The following is a 23591-nucleotide window of genomic DNA, read 5'->3' on the forward strand; positions in this document are numbered from 1 at the left end:
TGATATCAACGGTCCAGATCTCCACGCAACTACACATTTAGATCAATATGCTCATTCATCTTAACTCCATAGCTCCGCCACACACATGGCACATGGGCCCTGCTGATTTCAAGCTCTTCTTAAGTGGACCAATAAGATTATGCATGCTGGAGGTCAAAGGACACGCCAAAAAGGGTTGGCCCAATCTATCCTCCTCGTTAATTAAGTATATAATTTATAATGGTTAATTAGACAATGCTCAGACCTATCTCAATTCCGATGACTTTTTGAAGAAACCTTTGTCTTTCAAAACTTTGGGCTGAAATAGAGCTTATGTCGTTGATCTGCGATCATCCAATGGTCATTAAGTTGATTGATTGATTAATTATAGACTCATAGTTAGCTAGAACTTGTAGCTTATTATATGGATAGCCAAAAGAAAATTAAAGAAAATTTAATGTAGTTTAATATTCCAAGAGAATAAATTAGTCTAGTATTTAAATCCAAGTAATGAATAAATTTAAAATCAAAAAGTGCCTCATTCGCACTTATAGAGGTGGAATTAATGTCAAATCATGCAGATTAAATGTAGAACAAATCTCGGAAAACACATCGATGAGCTTGGCTCTTGACAACGGAGTAGGACATGAGGAATATTGATTATTTATTCATTTCAGGTGGTCATTTCTATAAAACATGTTTAAGAGTTATTTGAGAGAGTGTGTTGCAAAGAGTAGGGCCTAATATTGAATTGAAGGGGTGTCGGCACTGTTGCAAAGGGAACATGGAAGCCAATTTCACATTCAAAATGGAGAATAAATTGGTTCCCTTCATGGGCAAAGTGTTGGATAAGAGATTGAAGGGCCTATTCCTGTTCAAGGCTAAAAGGATTTTGGATGCGGTGAAGCTATTGTTGGGAGAGGAGATTGTCCATATTAGTCACAGATACATGACTAATATGCAGATCTGTTTCCTTATTGCTACATGGGAATTAGAATTTGAAGAGGATGCAGATAAGGTGAAGAGGGCCTTGCAAACTTTAATTATGGTAGAATACCTGGGAGAGATAGATTCAATTTGGGAGTGAGTTGTTCCGGGAGTGGGTTTCATCATTTCTGAAGGGTCGACAGAGCCTGTAGACCCACTGCCCTTTGTTCACTGGCAAGAGGATGAGTTGAAGGCAAGATACAAAGAGCTTGCAAGAAGAGGATGTGAGGCATTCAATTTTTTTGTAGAATTCATGCAAATAGATGATTCCCTCCAAGTAGCACATGAAGTGGCTAGGGTGGAGGTTGGTCAAGACCTGAGGCTGAGGGTGCACATAGAGGAGGTGATAAGAAAGATGGCAAAGTTCAAGGATGATCCAAAATACAACAACTAAATGTTCAGTCTTTTTTCTTAGTATGTTCTTGTAATAGGTTGTGGAAAGCGAATGTATATTTTGATATACTGCATTTTATTAAACTTTTAAATTGTAATATGTTTTAATACTGCTCTATCGTAATTATATTTTGGAAGTGATGCAGTTGGGGGGTGTTAGGGTTTGTTTCAGAGTTGTCCTGGGTGGTGGTAGGTATAGATAGATGGATTTCATGGAGGTTATTTGATTACTCTAATCTTTTGGTAATCTTTTTTGAAGCTATAAATCAATAAAATTCCATATTATCTATTGGTAGGTCCAGAAAGTGACAATCTGATAAACCCCAATAGTAAATAATTGCACAAGGCCAACACCCATTATAATATACTCCCCCGAAATAATGAAAGATTCACCAAAATAAATCATTTGAATAATTTTTTTTTTGATAAGTGAATAGTTGGGTAGGGCTAGCACCCATTATATTAAGATTAAAAAAAAGATACAACATTATTTGGCTTATAGCTGAAAATACATTCTCAGTAGCATTTCCACTGATCACCCATAACAACCCATAATACAAAATTTGAGTATCAAAACAGAATGAAGCATCTGCACCATACTTCAGGGTTAGGAGAAATTCCCAGTCTACCTTGCCACCTCCGTAGCTTCATGTTCCTCCCTAACTTTCTTGGCTTATAAGATGAGTGGGCAATCTTGTTTGTAGTTAGCATGAGCTTCGCTTGCTGCAATTTGCTCCACGCCGCATCTGTCATCCTCAATCCATTCCTCTCCACTCCCCAGCTCCAACACCCCTATAATCTCACCCACATCCTCCTCATCAATTTCATCTTCACCTACCAACTCTTTAGTGGTTACGTAGTCCCAATTCCAATCATCCTCCTTGGGTTCCTTGATTTTGGCTACATACATGAAGAAATTGATACTGAATAGTATATCACTCCTTTGTGCCTGCAACAACTACGCATCTTGTGTTTGCACAATCAGAAATTTAAAAACCCTTCCAATGTAATAGATCTGTGGGAGGGGAATGAGTAGGTTCTCATCCATAGTGTCAATGACTGCATCAATGTCGCACAAATATACATGATTGAACACCATCTGGGTGAGTTTTTTTGCCCACTCCTTGAAACCCTAACATATAACAACATGGCAAGAAAGAAGGAAGGAATGTCCAAACTAACCCTATGCCTATGATACGCCATCAGAAACTCCAACCCTAGCATTGTCTTGACCGTATGCATTATGTATGAGTGGTCATTCACCAAGACCCCCCCCCCCCCCTAACTGTTTATATGTGACTTCACCTACAAACGTTGCCTGTGGTTTCATTGCCCTGAGAATAATTGGTGTGTCCATCACTCCCACCTCAGTGTTTCCAACTCGAACATGTAATGTGAAAATACGGTAATACCCCAATTCCCAATTTAAAGGCATCCGATTAGCTTCAGCATAAATATCTCATTAAATGCACACTTACCATAAGTTGCCCTGTGTGATATATATTAATAGTATACATATCTTCTTTTTTAATTTTTTAAATTTTTGATACAAGTACATAAACCCACAAACAAAATTTCACTTTCACAAGAGATTTGCAAAGACAAATAACAAAACCATTGATATTATTATTCATGTGAGATCAAGAAGTACATTCTACAGACTATATTTGTAGTAATTGTCATGACAAATCATAAACTAATTAATATTGTTGAAGGAGCATATACATTCTTCATTATGGAAGACTCCACATTCTAACTTAGACACTACTACTATACCCTTTTCCAAAGAGACCAAGATTCCCTCCAAAAAACTCTCTTAATTACAGCCTTGGAATTCCTTTTATAAAAGTAAGGAATGTGACAAGCTTCAAGTTGTATACAATTGTCATGTTCTCATTTCACATATGTTTGTTTTATATGCATGGTAATGATATATTCCTTATATGAAACCTAAAATAGAACATGATAACTTATCAAACCGTATGACTAAGAGTATCATGAAACTATCATGGACCATGGTGAAAAGTAAAATACTATTGAAATTCAATTGCTTGAGTCGTGTCATCATCACATTGCTGATAACTTTATGGATGCAAGATTCTAACTATAAAAACTAGAGGAGGATTTTTACAGATGCAAGATTTTAGCTATAAAAACTAGTGGATGAGCTCCAGAGATGGGTATTGCAATCAAAACAAGGGTCCAGCTTTAGTTATCAATTTTAACTAAATAGGCTCTTTTCTAGAGATGACTCTTCCCTATCCTCATTGTTCTCCTCCCCGCTCCCTCTCGCTCTTAGGCTTCAGGAGATGAGGGGGCGAATGTAGGAAACTAGGGAAAGGCCATCTACAGCTGCAAATGGCCTTTGAAAATCCCTTTAGCTACCTCCTCTGATTTGAAAGTCCCTTTAGCTATAAAGCAATCTAGCGTGCTGCTATAAACATGACCTTCCTGAAATAATCTCCACCCAATGTCATTAAACCTATATCTTACGAACACACATGAAACATCTACATATGGGCATTCCATTTCTGATACTGTTCTTGAACAAGTGTAGAGGGAAATATTTATAATGCTTCTTGATCAACTCAACTACTACCAATTTATGAAAAACCTCGAAGCTCTAAATTTGGAAGTTCTAAATATTCCTTTTCACATTTTTTCCTTTCCAAAGAATCAGAACTCCTCATGTTGGCATGCAACTCTTCATGCCACCTAATGAAAGGATAAAAAATCATTAGTCTTCTATAATCATTTAACTGCCAATTCAATATTTTCTTCAAGAACAAGCTAACATCTATACCCATGCAACTCTTCATCAAAATGACAAGCATAAAGTCCTCTGACAAGAGGAGTGTTTTCTAAGCGAAAAGATCGCTTAGATTCTGAGATGAAGATTTCATATGTGCTAAAAAGTACGTTTCTAATTCCAATGGATATGCAGTACACTTTCTATATGGGTTATTTTCCAAAAAAACTATAAAAGATGCACCTTAATTGTTCTACATTTACTTGGACTTTGATTTTGATATTATTTTGAAACAAAGGAAATTGCACTTTGATTTGATGTATTTCTGAAACAGATCTCGGAGTCGAATATGAGATCAAGAATGCAAACCCAAGCTGTAGATAATTTCATAATAGTGAGTCACTTGAGCATTAATGCCTAGCGTTAACACAACTTCATGTGTAGTTGCACAAATTATTCTTATAGATCCCTTACATTACTCCACACTTAGAGTAACTTGCAAATAGAATGTAATTCCTTCCTTGAAGGAAATCCACATTCACACTACACAGTCAAACATTGACAAATTAAAATATCCTTAATATTATGATTCACCATTCATGTAATATCTAAAAGTACAAATGAAGACAATGTTGGCAAAAATAATAAATATAGTAGTCTATTAATGAACTAATTGAAAAACTACTGAAATAAATTGTACATTCTTTCACCATGAAACCATCCTACAAACTAGACAATACAAAGCCCTGTTTCTAGTTCTACTCTCCCCAGAGATGAGAAAATTACAGAATCCTTCTTTACGACCTTGATATTCCTTTTATAATCATAAGGAATGCAAAAATCTACCGGCCTTTAACAATAATATGTAACATGTTAGGATTCCCAAAGATACTGAGAGGGGGGGTGAATCAGTATCTAACCGGTTAACTAATTTTCTAACCTTATTAAATAAATTACATTCCAAAATAGTGTACCGGTAAACAAGAATTAATGCAGTAAATATGAACAATAAACACAACATAGAAAGCACACCATAACACAAGATTTTTGGCGAGGAAACCCGGTGTGGGAAAAACCTTGGTGGGATTTGTGACCCACAATATTCACTCACTAGCCAATGAATGGATATGACTTACAATAGTGGTGCCTGCACATGCAGGAAGGCCAACTGCCTAGAGTTCACTGTTCAATTATAAAAGGAAGTCTCACTGACTTACAAAATGGATTATGGAAATCCAATGTGATCTACTGCTACAAAAAGCATATGCTATGCCAGGTTCAATACTGGTTTAAGCTCATACAACAACCATAAGCCTTACTCCAAAATCTGCCTTAATATTCCCTCATCATATCCATCCTATTATCTATGTGTATATCCAAAATGATCTTCAAGATCTCATACTTATATATGAGTCTTATTACAATATTCCATGTCGGCTTACAAAAATATATTATAATTAAATATAATATACAAAAATCAAAATCTTGTCGGCTAGGGTGTCAGTAATCATCTTGTCGCTATCAGTGAACTATCTGTCGGTGTAGAATCTGCTGGTGTCAGTGCCTGCCGGTGCCATAGGATTGCAAGGTTGCCATCAATGACAATACCTTCAATCATCTACAATTCTCATTGGAGTGTGCAATGCCAGCATAACATGTATTGCAATAGCGTAAAACCTCCAGGCCAATATTCATGAAAGCTTTGGTTTAGAGACACATAAAGCTTCCATGAATGTGAACTACCTTATGAGGCATGCCACTATCGCACATTTGTGGTTATTGATGCAGGGAATACCAGGATATAAGATTCTCATTGCATTTCCTAGTAGGGGAGAACTTTGAGATTTTTTATCAAGCAGAGATGCTTGACTCCAAAACTGCATCTCATGTGTCTTCGCCCAACTTTCTCTCTCCATTATAGCCATTATAATGGGGACATGGCGGTTGCTAGAGAGATCAGAATTATTTGCAACTGCAGCCGAAGCCTGGAGTTCACTCGAGCCTTTTAATAACCCTCTAGTTATTTTTGGCTATTTTAATAACCCTCTGGCTACAAGGTAAGTCATCAATTTTCTTTACTTCATGGGATCTGCAAACCTTCGGCCATATCTCCTTATGCTAGAATTCAATTGTACCTTCTATGCACTTCATTTTAAAACCTTTTCAAGCAAGGCAACAACACTTCCTAGAAACTTATCTCTAGAAATATGTCTATCTTATACATTATGAAATTCAACATGTGAAGGATATAACTTCCATCTTCTACATTCTGAAATGTAGCATGCGAATAATGACCTTATTTCTCGATTTGTGAAGTGGCGGCAATTGACTGTTAGGTCTATACTTTGGATTATTCCACATACTGTATTAATCTATGTGAGATGTACTTTTCTCTCATTTCCCAACATATAATATAGCACAAGAAAGCTTTTATTCCAATAGTCCTCACAGGTGCAATATTTTCTATGCAAAAAGGATAGCAGTGAATCTTCAATCAAAATTTCATACGTGCAAAAAAACAACTTTCTAAATTATTTCACATGGATATGTAGGATGATGTGATCTGTTTGTTATATTGGTTTTTTTATAAAAGATTTCATACGAATGTGCTATATTAGTTTTTTCTCCAATAAGTAATGGAAGATTTGCCTTAATTATTCTACATTTTTTATTTGATTGAAGAATATTTGCCAATCTAATTATTATTTCCCCCCCAAAAAAATGAAATAATCTCTTTAATTATTCAACATTTTTCATGCAATATGAAAAAAATCGTCAATGCAATTATTATTTTCAACCAAAAATAAAGAAATACTTGCCTTAATTTTTGAAAAAATTTCACACAATAGAAAAATGTTTGCCAATAAAATTATTTCTTTTCCCAAAAAGAAATAAAAATTTGCCTTTATTTTGTACAATTCTTATGCAACTAAGAAAAAATCGTCAATGAAATTTATATTTTTTCCTTATTAAAAAAATTCACCAAATTTTTTTTTTCCCTAAAATAATGAAAGATTCGCCAAGATTTTACACCTTACCTACGGGGGGGGGGTGGGGTGTTCTTAAAGTTATCCTTGACATGCTCTACATTAGGTTTGTATATATGTTTTTATGTTTGTTGCCTAGAGTTTTATTTTTCATGCCACAGTTTCCCAAACTAATTAATTGGATATGATTTTCTTATTAATAGTTGAAGTATTGTGTTATCGGCAAAATATTGAAGTTTCAAAACCTATGTCAATTCTCGAGGAGCTTGTCACAACCTTTTCAACTTTTGACAAGGCTATCCAAACCATGTAAGAAGCTGACTATATAATTTTATCTTTCACTTGAAGGAAGAATCAACATTGTGTTATGATCTTTAGGGTATATAAGATTTGAAAGGTGATGAATTTGATTTAGTAGGTTCCATATACCTCAATCATATACAAATAGTTCTCATTTTACCTATCAATTATAGTACTAAAGAAGTTAGAAATATAGAGGGAAGAATAGCAATAATACACAAAATTAAAAAAGGAATTATGGATAATAAAAAGGACAACAAAGAAGACAAGTCCAAGAGTGTTGTGAATGATTGGGGCTGTAAAAAAAGGAGAGGTATGTCAGGTAAATCTTTCTCCTTCTCAACCAACATCATCTTTATCAAATTCTCAAGCCACTAAAGATGGAGATGGACTTGAAGAGCCACATAGAAGGAATCCAAAGAGGACTTGCAAGGACACTCCAAAGAGAAAAAGTAAGAAGTGGGAGGATAAAGAGAAGGGACACTTGAGACTAAAATTTCAATTCACATATCTTAAACACCTTCCTAGGCAGGTGGCACATCTTTACCTCCTCACTTTTCATCAAATCTCTCACCCCCTCGTACGAATCAATTTCTCCAATCACCTCTAATCCATTCTTCTTCTCTTCTCCTATTATGTCATCTTTGCACATACCTCCTCTCAATCTAGATCATTACAATTTTCCCCTTCTACTACTGAAAATCCTTGTAATAATCCTACTAGCACATCCACCTCATGATTACAACAAACATTGTCCAAAAAGAGGATGGTAATAGAGAAAAGTATTCTAGAAAAGAATATTGTTGGAAACATGCTCCAAGGAACACGTCAACCTATTAAGCCCAAGAATAATTCAAGGTTGATGTCAAATGTAGCTTCTAGGAACATGTATGTGAATATTTCTCATCCCTCTATAACCAAGGATGGATATAAAATGATAGCTAGAGACTTTAAAATTACTATTTAACTTAATCTAGGGCTTTCTTCACGAGATGGAGATATTCGCAATTTTCATATATCAGCTACTAAGTTGGTGCAAAGAATTGAGAATGATAAACAATCTAAAGATAAATTGAAATAGTAGGTAAAGTCTTAATTTGTTGCGTCAAATCCATTAAAGATACATAGGCATAGCCAATAGGCCAAACTAATTATTCTTTTGATTCCAGTTCAACCAGTAGAAAATAAATCATTAAAAACATTCACAAATATAAATTTTAAACCAAACAATAGAAGAATGTGTCAATGATGTTGTGACAATTTGACAACTAAGTTCATAGAGGAAGCCAAGAAATTGTATAATGAAATTGGTCATGATTTATTGCACCTCAAAATAGGAAGCAGTGAATTGGTTGAGATTATACAAAAATATTAAGGAAATGATATATATATATATATGGGGACCAATAAATTGGTTAATGGATGAATTCTTTCCAATACCTATGATGACAAATGCTTCATGCAGAAAAAGAGTGTGAAATGGAAAGTAAAAGCTCTCAAATAGAATATCCAAGATCAAATGAAATTTCTAAAAGAATGTAATCAAATCAAATTGAATATTCAATTTGACCTCCTATCTATCAACTCAAATACTCAAGAAAACTCTCACCGTGTGGATATCCAAATTATTAGAGATTGGTTTCAAGGCAAAATTTAGTAACATTTGGATAAGCAAGCATTCTATGTGGAGAACATGAGAAAGATATGTACAAGTGATGTCTCCCTAGTTTAATGTATAGATCATCTTGATGCTCATAAAAATAGGTTAGAAAGTGTTTGCGGTAACCAAGAATTATGGAGACTAAGGACTGATAATGTTATCATTCCAAAACGTATTGAGTTAGGACCAATCATCAAGGAATTTTGAATCCACAAAGCCAAGATTGTAACTCAAACACCCTAGTCTCCAATAAAGGACAAAGATAACATTGATATCAAAGTTGTATCACTTCAACAAAATATCTTAGTCCATTTTATTGTTATTTCAAAATATATCATTATTGAAGCATTGAACTTTCGTATATTTAAAAGGAGTCTTTTAACCTTCTTGGAGCAGTTAATTCTAAAGATTTAGTTATATTTTGATATATTAAATATGTAATAGATGGATAAAAGTGAATTATTTTTTGGGGGCTTAGTTAAAAATACAGATAGTTGTAACATGAGAAAGGGTTGTAAGTCTATGAAATCTGTAATTTTTGAGTATTCAAAATAAAGAAACTTTTGGAATCAGTGTTATTAATAATTTTGTATCATTATTTCTTAAGTGCATAATAACTATTTTGAGTGTCTGTTATTCTTAAATTGGTTATCATTTATTTGTAGTTTCAAACTTAGATTAGTTTCATTTTAAGATAGTAAATTAGTCTATGCGCTAATTACTATTTTGAAACTGAATATGTGGTTTACCATACATGTGTATTTTAGATTCCAAAATAACCACTTGTAAATCATTATTCTATTATCTCTTTTTCTTTTTAAAGTTTATTATATCTCAATTTCAGTTAAAAGAATACTCATTAAAATTTAAATTTCATCATACAAGAGAGATGTACCTTTAAAATTTAGAGGAAAGTTATTCTAATAAAGATGAAATAATTTTTCCAACAGTTAGTATGATGTGATGTTTCAATTGTACAGATATGATTTTAACATTTCCAAAAAAAAAAAAACGAATAATAAAAGATATATTATTTTCAAGGCATTTGTGTTGGAATTATATATTTCCCAAAATCTATAATAAATTTACAATTTTATTAAACAACACTAGCATCAGATTGCGCTATTCTCAAACCCAACATATCAAAATTTTCATAATTATTTTTATTATAAATACAATAAATGGACTGCTACTAAAAAAATTAACAGAAATAACAATAGCTACCAGAAACAATAAATTAATCCTTAGACAATATCGTGGACAATATATTTTTATTAAACATTGGAGTGTCACGGATATTTTATTAGCTTAGACTATATCCATAAGTTTCTATTACCTTGGACTATATTCATGGGAAATATTTATCCTTAGACAATATCACATTTGTGGTTCGATTCTTTCCAACATTCTTTCAAAGAACATGTTCGTAAACCTTTATCTTTCACAGCAAAACACTTTGAATTGGGAACTATGGGTATTGTATTTAAATCTGAAGAATTTTTTTTAAACGCAGTATTAGAGTTTCACTATCATACATATAACTCATTGTCTAGATGTATTTTTATTTTTTCTTGTATTCAAATTTGTTTTTTCTTGTATATTTAATAATTTGCAGCTTTTAATTAAGATGGGTCAGCCATGCCTATTCCACTTCGCTTCATTTCATAGTTTTGAGTTTCTGGTCTCTTTGCAATGATGTCCATCTATATCTGCTTTTGCTATTCGTTGAAACATGCTCATGGTTTTGGAGTACTCTGAGAATGGTAACAACTTTACCCAAATCCAAAGTTTTCTTTTTTTTTTCTTTTCTTTTTTTCAATGGTGTTACAGTGACTCTTGGGAAAGTGATGATTGGAATAACATGTTGTGTCTTAACATAAATGTGATTGTTTGTGGTAGAGAGTTAGCTGAAAATGAGGACATGTACCAAAGGTAGGGCTTGGTATGTCGTTTCTCTAGCCTCTAGTCTCTTGTTCTAGATCTACACAACTGGGTCCTCTCTTCTTGGAAGCCTGTTTTGTCTGGTAAGATTGAGCCTTGCCCCTATAATAAAGGTTTCTTCATTGCATCTTTCGATTCTTCTGAGGCTAGTGATTCGGTGTTGGGCCAACTTTGGGCCTGGGGAGAGCACTCTCTCTTCATTAAACTTTGGTCTTCTTTCTTCAATCCCCTCACTAAACCACTTCATATAAGTCCAGTTTGAGTCAGATTGCCAAATCTTCCCCTTCAATTTTTGCAAGTCTTTCTATGAGGCCAATGACAACTTAGTATAGCATTTTTTTTTTAAATTGATGATTCCACTTCTTGCATGGATCATTCCACCTTTGCTCACATTTTAGTTGACAATGACACCGCAAACGCCATTCCTATCAATGTGGTTCTTATGGTAGGGGATTGACCATAGACATAGCCATTGGATTATGAGGGGCTCCCCTTCTATTATCATCGTTGCTTTACTACTAGTCACTTGACTTCAAACTAGTCTCTTTCACATTGGAAAGGGATTGAGCTACTTGGTGGAAGAATGCTAAGGAAGATCACTTGACTGTCAAGTTTCCTTCACCTTCAATTGTTAGTTCTTCCTAGGATCCTAATCAATGTCTTTCTTCAAATGTAATGGGGAGGTCACCTCTTGCCTTCCTTTGTAATGGGGTAGAGGAAGATAACATTGCTTGGATTGTAGTTCATAGGAGGAAAGATTCCTCTCCTTCTCTTACTCTTTCAAGAGTGGTGAAAGAGACTTATGTTGTTTAAGGTCAAGACTCTTGTCTCCTGCTAATTCCTATCTCTAGTCAAAAGCTTTCTCTCTCCTTTTCTTTTTCCAATCTCGCTTCTCATGAGATTCACTCTTATTGCCTTGATGACTGGCATGTAATGGGTTTGATCCCTTCCTATGCTTATCCAATCAAAACATGAATGTAAGTCTATGAATAGTGGGCAAGGAAATTGATAGTTCATACAACTCTTGTGATAATGGAGCTATTTTATTCACGCTTTTGATTGACCACAATTTTTCTTCTTTTGGGAAGTTCCATGAAAAATAATTATAGCAAAAATAAGTTAGTATATTTGTTTGATTGAGGGAAGCGATAAACACACATGCATAAGGTTTTTATTGTTGTACTCGACTAGTTTACAAAGTTATATATGTTATGAATCAACCAAGAAACTTATGGATTTTAGTATGGCCAGCTCTAGTAAGAATTATATGACAATGAAAAGGTTTGTTTGAATCATGAGAGTAGTCCTAGGCACAAGTAACGCCAGAAATATTTGGCTATTATGGGGTATATAACTAAGAACTAGGGGTTGGCTTTGTTTTCCATTAGTAAATGAAGATAGGAGTTACAAGGTGAACAATAGAGTTTAACAAGCATGTTAGACTAAGCATGTGAAAAATATTTAGAGATAAAGGAAGAGAGATTGCTATTCTAGCACAATCAATCATTGTTGGATGTGCCATTCATTGTCATCTTGGGTAACAGATACCTACTTTTAAAGTTCAAAAAATAGGGTATTTTAATAGTTTCATTATTGAGAAGGGGAGAGAATTTGATGGGGTTGTGTGAACTTCTTCATAGTAATGTTAAGGGTAATGATTTTTAAGGTGGGTTGTTATGAAAAAAATATTTGGAACCCTCAAACCCATTTATTTGAATTAAGAGGTGGATGATTGATGAATCATACATGCACACATATTACAATTATAGGGGATTATGCAAAATAGGACACACATGCTAAGCACATACACATTGCAAATCAGGAACATAATGCAAATCAAGGGCCATGGTCTCTCACTAAAGACACATTAGATGACATACAAACAACCACCAAAATAAGTAATAATGTAGCAAAATGTCAGAATTGGGCAAGCCTAAGGACACATTGTGTTGCAACATATCAACAAAATAGGAAAGGGACTAATAATAATTGGATGTAGAAAATTATAATTTTGTTATGTTGAAATAAACATGCATACATTTCGCAACATGCATTTGTTGTTTATATAAAGAAAAAATATGTTTATCATTGTAGCCAAGAGGTGAAAAATCATAAATGTATCTAGCATGTTTAGACATTTGAAAATATTTATAAACCTCGTCTCATGTTATCTTCTAATTTTACATCATAGAAGAGATAAGTAGTGATTGTCTTTTGTTTTTATTTTATTATCAAATCTTATTTTTATATTCTTAAATTTTACTTTTTTTAAAATATATTTCTTATTTGTTGTTATTTTTATACTAACCCCTCTAAACCCTAACCCAAAATTGAATTTAGATGAAAAAATCCTCAAGAGAACTCCACGTTGTTGGCAACAACAATGAAGCAAGATTGAGAGGGGGGGTGAAATCAGTCTTCACCAGATCTACAAACCTAATCACAAATACAGATCTGATAAATTGCAGCAATAACAAAGATAAAAAAAAATTGAAAGCACAACATACAACACCAAGATTTTGATGTGGAAAACCCGGTTAAGTGAAAAACCACAGTGGGAACCTACCCACAGTAAGATGATACTCTGCAGTAGTATGTGAAAATATTACAATGGGGAATGCACATGCATTCAGGCACACTGCCTAGAGCTCACTACTTGAAAGATAATGACCTGGAAGGCTACAACCCTCAGGAAAGTCTCACTGACTTACAACAAGATTCAGCCTACAATTAGGAAGGAATGAAATGAAAGAATAGCATCTCCAAATGCTTGATAATAGTTCTGGTTAAGCACAAATGTCTGCCCCGCAACACCAATATCTGCTCAATCACAATACAAAAGGATAAATCCTTGTTCACACATAAACCTCTATGATAATGCAAACACAACGTTTATCACCAAAATACATGACAACATCACCTATATATACAAATCATCAACCTTGACAACAAGGTCGGCTAAACCCTCAACTCACAATTACAAAGTTACATCACACGATACAAAGATCTACCACTGGACCAATATAATGATTTACATGACATAACATGGACCTAATTCAAATTCACAAATGCTTAACTCCACCAAAAATTACACCAAGATCAACCACAACACGCTACACCACCAGAAAAATTGCATAACACGAAAATCATCACCGGTTCATGAAAACTGCCAATAACTCGCCCATGAAACCAATTTCTTACCTAAAAAAAATGCTCCAGAGGTAGTGCTCTTCCGATCATCCACATCACCAACCCAATCAACATCAATGTAAGCACATAGCATGAAAGCATCATTCCTCGGATACCACAAACTATAGTCCACAATTCCCTTCAAATATCTTAATATTCTCTTAACAACAGTGACATGGCTTGCTTTCGGATCAACTTGATATCTAGCAGCCATGCACACAACATGCATAATGTCTGGTCTAGCCTGAGTAAGATATATAAGTCCACCAACCATAGATCTGTACAAACTCTGATAAGCTTTCAGAGATTCATCATTCTTAAACAATTTACAACCAGTCACCATAGGAGTTCCAACAGGTTTGGAGTCATCTAACCCAAACTTATTTAGCAATTCCTTCACATATTTAGTTTGAGATATAAATATACCTTTTCTAGTCTGTGAAATCTACAAACCTAAGAAAAATTTCATCTCTCCAATCATAGACATCTCAAATTCTTTCTACATATCACTGTCAAACGTCATGCTCATGTTATCATCTCCTCCAAAGATAATATCATCAACAAAGACTTCAACAATCAAGATGTTATCATTCTAAATCTTAAAGTACAGATTACTATCAACAACACTTTTATTAAATCCCAATTTTAAAAAATATTTATCTAATCTAGCATACCAAACCCTAGGGGCTTGCTTCAATCCATAAAGAGATTTCTTTAGTTGACATACCATGTCTCCATCATATGATAATGAAAATCCATCAGGTTCCTCAATGTAGACTTCTTCCTCAATATCACCATTCAAAAAGGTATATTTGGCATCCATCCGATATACCTTTAAATCTTTATAAGCAGCATATGCAAGCAACAGTTTAATAGCTTCAAGTCTGGCCATAGGAGAAAAAGTCTCCTCATAGTCAATTCCTTCTTTCTGTGAATATCCTTTGCAAACTAGTCTAGCTTTATTTTTGACAACTTCACTGACTTCATTCAATTTGTTCTTGAATACCCATTTAGTACCAATAGCATTCATATCCTTAGGTCTAGGCACAAGCTCCCAAGTGTTGTTCTTTTCAATCTGATCTAATTCTTCTTACATAGCTCTCATCCAATTTTTATCTTTGCAAGCTTCAACAACATCTTTAGGTTCAACTTTAGAAATCAAGCATACTTCTTCGGCAGCTAACCTTCTTCTAGTCATCACACCTTTATTTTTATCACCAATAATCTAAATTTCTGAATGATTCAATCTTACATACCTCAGAATCTCTGAGTGTTCTGATTTTCAAGTTCCTGCACCTCTTCACTGGTAGTAACAACATCCGGTTTAATAGCCTCTACCAGATCATTCTTCTTTGGCTCTTCATTTTGAATAGGGTTTAGAACAATATGATGACCATCATCATATCCGCATGCTCTGATCTCTTTCCCAAGGTTCTCATCCACCTTCACATTTGCACTTTCTACTATCTTTCTCAATCTCTTATTGTAGCACCGGTAGGCTTTTCTCTTTGTTGAATATCCCAAGAAAAATCCTTCATCACTTCTAACATCAAACTTTACTATATCCTCATCTCTCTTGATATAACATTTGCTACCAAATACTTTGAAATATCTCACAGTAGGAACATGACCAAACCATAAATCATAAGGAGTCTTACCCGTATCACCTTTAATATGAACTCTGTTGAATGTGTAAACATTAGTGCTAATTGTAGTCACATAAATCTGTCCATTTTAATTAAATGAATATTTCGTATTTATTTGATTAAAAATCCACTAGCCATCAGTTAATTAAATTAATATTTAATTAATTCATCCCCAAACATTCTTCTATTAATTAAATAAATTATTCAATTTATTTTAATTAATTCATTAAATCAAATTTCAATCAATTAAATAAATAAAATCAATTTATTTAATTAAAATTCCTTTTCCTCTTTTAAATAAATTAAATAAAACATTTATTTAAATCATTATCCCCACCCCACTTGCATTTTCCTACAAATGCAACTTGCACACATTATTGAAATAAATGAATTTTTATTTCAATAAAATCCTATTTTCCCTCACCCACCAAATCCACTTGCAAAATCTAATCCCCTTCTAGATTCTTCTAAACCCTTCCTAATTAGCCTAAACCATTTCCTAAATATTGTCACATTCCTAAGCAAAATGGAGTCACTTCTCAAATGGCCCAAAGTCTTGGATAACCATTGAAGGTTTTCAACCTTCAAACCACCAAAAACCCCAAAGTCTTTGAAAACCATTAAAGGCTTCCAACTTTCAACCACTTAATTCCCCAAAGTCTCCAATAACCATTAATGGTTAATTCAACCCTCCCACATGGTTAAAACATTTGTTTGACTCAACCTCTACCCAACCACAAAGGTCTCATCAAGCATTTAATACTTTGACCATGATTATCTCTTAATCATTTGCACAAAGGTTTATCCTGGGATTAACTCCTAATTCAGTGGGTAATCCTAATTTAGGCTTGACCCTTAGCCTTTAGATAACCATGAGGTCTTCTCAGGCCTTTAATGCCTCCAACCTCTTCTTTCAACCCAATCCTGTGTTGACACTTGTCATTATTTTATTAGTGCCAATTGTGCACATGGATCCCCAACTTTCAAGCTTGACCCTTGATTAAACCATTCAATCCTGGCCATCCATTGCTCCATTTTTCCTATAAATAGAGCCCATTCCTTCATAATCCAGATCCTGAAAACTTGTATGCATTTAGACTATAGCCATTTTAGAGAGCATTTAGCATAGCATAACTAAATCTTGTCTTTTTGGTTAAATATTGTCATTTTAGCATTAAAATAGCTTTTCATTTCATGTTTGGAGCTATTCTACAATCTCAATCCTCCATAAGCATCCATAGTGCAAAAAGCTGCTGAGAGCTACACTATTTTGGAACTTGGAGAGGAGAGGAACAAGGGAGAAAGAGCTAATATCATGTTAAGAGATAGTTGGAGATATCTCATTGTCTTACTTCTTTAGTTAGATTCATTAACATGTTTTTAGTGTCTCCTTTGGAATGCCTTCGTATGTTTTGGTTTTTGATTGATTAACTCTAACATCTTGTGTGATTTTGTGTTGTTTGATCAAGAACTAACCTTGTGCCATTTAGGAGGGCATCATTTGGTGAACCCGACGTGAATCGAACACGCAACCTTCTGATCTTCATTTTTGAAATTAACATTTTTTCTTGTTGAAATTGCCACACAGGTCGTGCTTCGGCGCTATTGAACTCGTTTTAGCGCTATTGAAAAATTTATTTTAACGCTATTGACCATAAAGTAGCGCTATTGAAAATGTTTCAGCGCTATTGACAACATTCTAGCGCTATTGTCTCCGTTTCAGCGCTATTGACACACTTCTAGCGCTTTTGTCTTCTCGGATTTTTTTCTTCTTTCAGCGCTACCGTTTAAATTAGCGCTTCTGTTCACGCAGACTAGCGCTATTGTATGAATCAGCGCTTCTGCAAAAACACAGACTAGCGCTATTGCAACAGAACGTTATAAAAAAAAGGCCTTGTAACCAGTAAAAAAAAATTTTTGGCTTGTGGGAGGTAGAATATATATGGAATATAACATTTAAGTATAAGTGACATTTCCTCTTATCTTTTCTCTTTCTTATACTTTAAGTTATATTCCATATATACTTTCAGGATGTTTGAGAGGGGTTTCAGACCTCTAGGAGTTGAAATGCAAAATCTAGTTTTTGGAAGATCCTCCAAATTACAGACTTAGTCAAATTTCAGGGCATTTCAGGATTAGGATTTGTAAAATTTGTAACCGAAAAATAAAAAATTAGGCTTGTGGAAGCCCCCCTTTGAGCATTGATTTTATTAACTTGTTTCTTTTCTTTGTGCAGGTTAACAACACAACAAAAATCACAAAAAAAAAAATTTCATTTAGTGCTTAAAAAGAACTTAAAAACACAAAAAAATAGTTTCATTGTTTTCTAGTTAGGGATACATTTTGTTTTGGAGCTTAAAATCAACCAAACAAACTTTATTTCTTGCATCAATTGGGACTTAAAAATCACAATCCACACTTCAAATTTTTGGTGCAGTAAAAAGAACAATCCACTTGTCTTTATTTTGGCAAAAACAAATTTTCCTTCATGCAATCGTGTTTTTTTTAAGTTGACCAGGACTTTCAACTTCTAGATTACAAAACATATTGCTTTGAAGTTAAAAAGAACACCATGGCTGTTGGAGCAACATCTCCAAATAGTTAGATCACATTTGCAAATGCTGGATTAAAAGGAACAAGTGTTTTACGTATTTGGCACGCTTGTGCACAAAAGTCAGTCGAGTGGACCTACTTCTAACACACACTATCCTCTCCCTTGGCTCTCGTGGTCCTAGGTGCAAGAGAAAAGTGTTAGTAACACTCAAATTTTATCTTTTTAAGAGAGGCCTGCCAAGGGATCGATACTCTTGGGAACGACCTCGAGCGGTAAATCCTTCGAGCCGCTATAGAAATCAGGTGAGAGCGAAAGCTGTAGCCTTGGGTATAGCTGTTCCTACAGTGTAACTAGCCGAAAGGACAAATGGGCCCCACCACCAGTTACAAGGCTCTTAAGTGAGTCACTGCAGAATGAACTTATGTCCAAAGCCATCGAACATGACTAAACACCTTTAAGTAGTAGCCCACCTGTTCTATTGATTGAGGATATTTGAGGTATAATTTAGTGCAAGAGCATAGATGGTTTTGCTCCCAAGATACTCACCATACATATTTCCTTGAGTAGAAACATAGCTTTTTGAAAAGTCACTTGTGGCTTGATAAAAGTGGTGACTCCCCCATCATAGGGATCATCTATTTGTTATGCTCGCGCAAGACTTAGTATATCACATCCTTACCTGCCACGGCGGGATTCATAAGGTATGTAGTACCAAAGTCGAAGAAATATCAAGATGTGGGCTAAATTTATCACAACTGGCCATTTGACCTTAGGGATAAAGAGTGTTTGAAGTGCGTTCGTTTTACAGACCTAGAGCAAATTGAGCCGACTTCAGGCTTTGGAATTACACCTTAAAATACATCTAAAGGAAGGGTCAAAAACAAGTCCAAAGGATTGGGTTGATCTAGACCCATACTCATTTGTGCCTTTAAGGCCACAATTTTGTGTTTGTGTGCTTGCTTTGTTTTCTTGTCAAAGAAAAATCAGAGAATCAATCCCAAAAACAAAGTATTCATCCAACATCTGTCAACACAACTAAAAACAAAGTGCAAACAACACAGAGTCACCACTTTTATGACCATTCTTCACATCTTGCGAAAGAAGAAGTGTCATCAGAATATTACCTTGAAAAGAAGACCATTGAGCTCAAAGGCTTTAATCAAAAGAAGGAAATTCTTCTATATCAATCGACAAATCTTTGTCTCACATAGAGTCTTTCTACATCGCATGCGTCTATACCTTCAAGGTAAAACAAACGAGTTTGATTCAGAATCATTGAACCGCAGAGCTTTTATGCAATATAGAGCTCTGAGTTATCACAAAAATCAAGGAGGAAAGATTAACCCCAAATTCTTCCCAAACATTTGTATCACCTACAACACAGCTCGAGAAGTGCCACCAACACCCGAAAGGGAAGAGATAGAGTTTGTCCCATTTGTGACACAAATTTTTTATTGAAGTTGAAAACAAAACATCCATCATCTTACTCATACATTATCATTCCATCATCAATCCATCCCAAAAACTCTTAAAACATTAAGGGGTTCTTGTCCCAAATTCTCTTTTTAGATATTGCTTGAAATCAAACACATCACATCACTTTTAGATTGTTTCTACATCTAGGATAAGCTCATCCTAAGAGACACATCTACGCAGGTTAAAACTAGTTCATGAGTGAATCCTCTCATTGCTAGGTAGTCAAAATTTGTAACACATCTCAGATTTCTCTACACCTTATCACATCCAAAATCATCAAAACAAGCAAGCAATTCGACGAAGGAATTTCGGTTACATATACCTTAAAGTGCTAGAGATCCCCATACAATACAAATCACCAACCAATCAATATTTCATTTCATCACCAACTCATCATCATCTTCAATCAACTTCAAAAACAAACTTGCAAACAAAATGGCTCAAACCCGATCACGATCAAGGCAGTGAGAAATAGAAATTGAGGAAGAAGAGGACAACCTCAATGAATTTCAAGAAGCACTTGGAGGAAATGTGAATGACGAAAACCCAAGTACTCCCACTCCTTCAACAATCGAAAGGGTTCAGCATAACCCTCATTTTAACAGATTATTTGATGAAATATTAAGGAGCAATGTGGATGCTCACTTTTTACGACTTGCTCAAGAAGGAGCCAAACTCCCCTCAGACTTTGATCTTGCCCAATTAAGACAAGCATCAGAAAGACAAAGTCGCCATGAGGAGGAAAGGCGTAGAGATCCCACCAGATATAACATCCCTCGAGGTAACCCACCACCTCCTCCTCCTAATGAAATAGAGATGTTGCGGCAACAAGTTGAGAATCTCGCCCAACAACTTCATAGTGGTGTTAAGACCAATCAATTCTCACTTAACGACATCTGTCCCTATCCGTTTGATAGGAATCTTTATATGCCACCTTTTCCACGCGGGTTCGAAACACCAAAATTTGAAAAATATAGAGGAAAGGGAGATCCCCGCGATCATGTCCGAGAATTTCATTCCGCTTGTCTTGAAGTGGCTTATGAGGACACATACCTAATGCGCCTTTTCCCCAAAGCTTGGGAGGAACAACCACATCATGGTTTTCTCGACTACCAGGTGGCATTAGAACATTTGAGGAACTCATCCAGAAGTTCCTATCTCATTACTCTTATAATATTGAACGCGACATCACCATGGCTGATCTATGCAACACCAAACAAAAACCAGGTGAATTATTCTCAGTATTCCTGCAACGATGGCGCCAAATGTCTAGCAGACGTTCTCTTCAGTTACCTGAACGAGAACTAGTGGAAATTTTCATTTCCAACTTAAACGAAGAAATGGAATTTCACCTGGATGTCAAAGACACAGATTCTTTTAACGATATGATCACCAAAGGTATAAAATGTGAAAGGGCACTCATCAAAAAAGGACTCATCAAAATCTTTAATGAACCCAAAGATGGTCCTCGCCCGCGCTTCAATAGCGATAAACCGAACTTCTGGAACAAGAATAAGAATATCGTCAACGATGGAGTTGTGGATGCTCGAACTGTCCAAAATGCACAACCTGTGGTTCGGTTTGCAGGACAAAATCCTCCACCTCAAAATAACACAAATGTTCCTCCTAATCAAGGTCGCGTCACATCTCATGATGAACCAAGACCCCGTCCACAAAAACAAAAACGCACATACACTCCCTTAGGGGAACCCATTGAAACAGTGATGCGACAACTCATTTCTCAGAATTTGATCACTCTACCTAAGCTATCAAACTATGAGCCTCAGGTCAAACCGGCATGGTGGAGAGATACTGAACATTGTGAATTCCATCAAGGAAGAGGACACAAGACAAGTAATTGTCATCGATTGAAAGATCTCATTCAAGATCTTATTGATCGAGGAGAAATTGAAATTGAAGGGCATGACCCAAAAATGACCAATAATGATCATCAGATGTTCAAGAATCCACTTCCATCGCAAGATCAAAGGGGTCCTTCCACGTCCAGACGAGGTCCTGATACCACTGATTATACACAAGCTGCGTATAATTACACTGTCAATCACCTGTATGATGCCAGTGAACAAATTGCAACTATCACCTTCAAAAATCCCACCTCAAATTGCAATGTTGTTACACGTCGTGGCAAGGTCACCATAAAGGCAGCTCCACAAGGCACCACCTCCATCCCAAAGCAGTACAATCTTGTGGAACAATTAGACAAAACCCCTGCACTTATATCCATCTTGGAACTATTGCGTCTGTCACCCTCTCATAAAACTATCTTGGATCAAGCACTCCAAGAGGCGTCAGTCCCTGCAAACCTGAACACGGACCAATTTCAAGCCATGGTTGGAAGTCTAAAGTCATCACCTTGTCTCACTTTTTCCGAAAGTGACAACTCTTCCTTCCAGCAACCTCATAACGCCTCACTCCACATTGAAGGCTTTGTCAACCAACACAGGATCAAGCGAGTCTTGATTGATAATGGAGCAGGCCTAAACATTTGTACACTACAGTTGGTCACAGCATTGGGCTATGCAGTAGAATCAGTGGATCCTCGCAAGAAGATCACCATCAAGGCCTATGATGATGCAGAGCGTTCATCCAAACGAGCTGTGGTACTACCAATCCGAGTGGGCCCCGTGGTAAAGCACATAATTTGTCAGGTTCTGGACCTTCCTCTGCCATATAATCTATTATTAGGGAGACCTTGGATACATGCCATGCAAGCTGTTCCATCTACCTACCATCAATGTATCAAGTTCCCACATAATGGTGCAGAGATCACAATCCTGGGCGATGCAAATCCCTTTGCATTTTGCCATAATATCAGCCATCAACCAGAGATTACTGTTCCTAATAATAGGGAAGCCATTTCCTCCACATCATATGTAAACCCCGCCTCTCTTGCCAGTTCAAACACTCCTATACCCAAGCAAGAAAAGCTTAAGATGAAAGTCACAGAGGAAGGTCCCGGGGAATATAACTTAAGTCAGCTCTTTTGTGTGGGACAAATGCCCACTTCTCCTAGAACACATGGTAAACCACAGCAGTTACTCCAGCAACCACTAATCACACCAGCATGTGCCTTGACGCCTTTCATCCTTGGAAAGAGTCAAGAGGAAGAGACACAAGATGAGGACCTAGCTGACTGGATCTATAAAGATCCCATCACCACTGACAAACCGCAAGTTACACTTCCTACGGAACAATATGGCAAAGGCCTCCTCATTATGCAAAGAATGGGATATGATGGTCAGAGTGCTTTGGGATCCTGCAAACAAGGACGACATGAACCGCTGCTGCCAGAGTTCAAGCCCAAAGGTAATACAGGCCTAGGCTTTGAAAAAGAAGTCCTTCCTAAACTCAGATTTAAAGGAAAACCTAGCAAACCATATTGCCCACCTACTGCAAAGAGGACACCTTTCATACTCAAAGCACCATCAAACACTATCCCCACTGCCCCATCGAGACTCACAACCCCACTGCAACCATCACCAGTGCCAAACATCCCACCAATCGAATCAGTAATCACATCAATAAAACCATTTGTAGCAACAACTGTATCAGAACCCGCAGCAACATCTATGGCGCCAGTAGTTATAGCAGAAGCCACTGAGTCACCATTACCAATACTTCCAGTAACAAATCCTTTAAATCCCATCACGGTTCCTGCAGCATCGATCACCACAAAAGTACATAAACCAATCATGCCTGCCGTGTTCAA

Source organism: Cryptomeria japonica, chromosome 1 (assembly GCF_030272615.1).
Source record: "Cryptomeria japonica chromosome 1, Sugi_1.0, whole genome shotgun sequence".
In the NCBI taxonomy this organism is placed as follows: domain Eukaryota; kingdom Viridiplantae; phylum Streptophyta; class Pinopsida; order Cupressales; family Cupressaceae; genus Cryptomeria; species Cryptomeria japonica.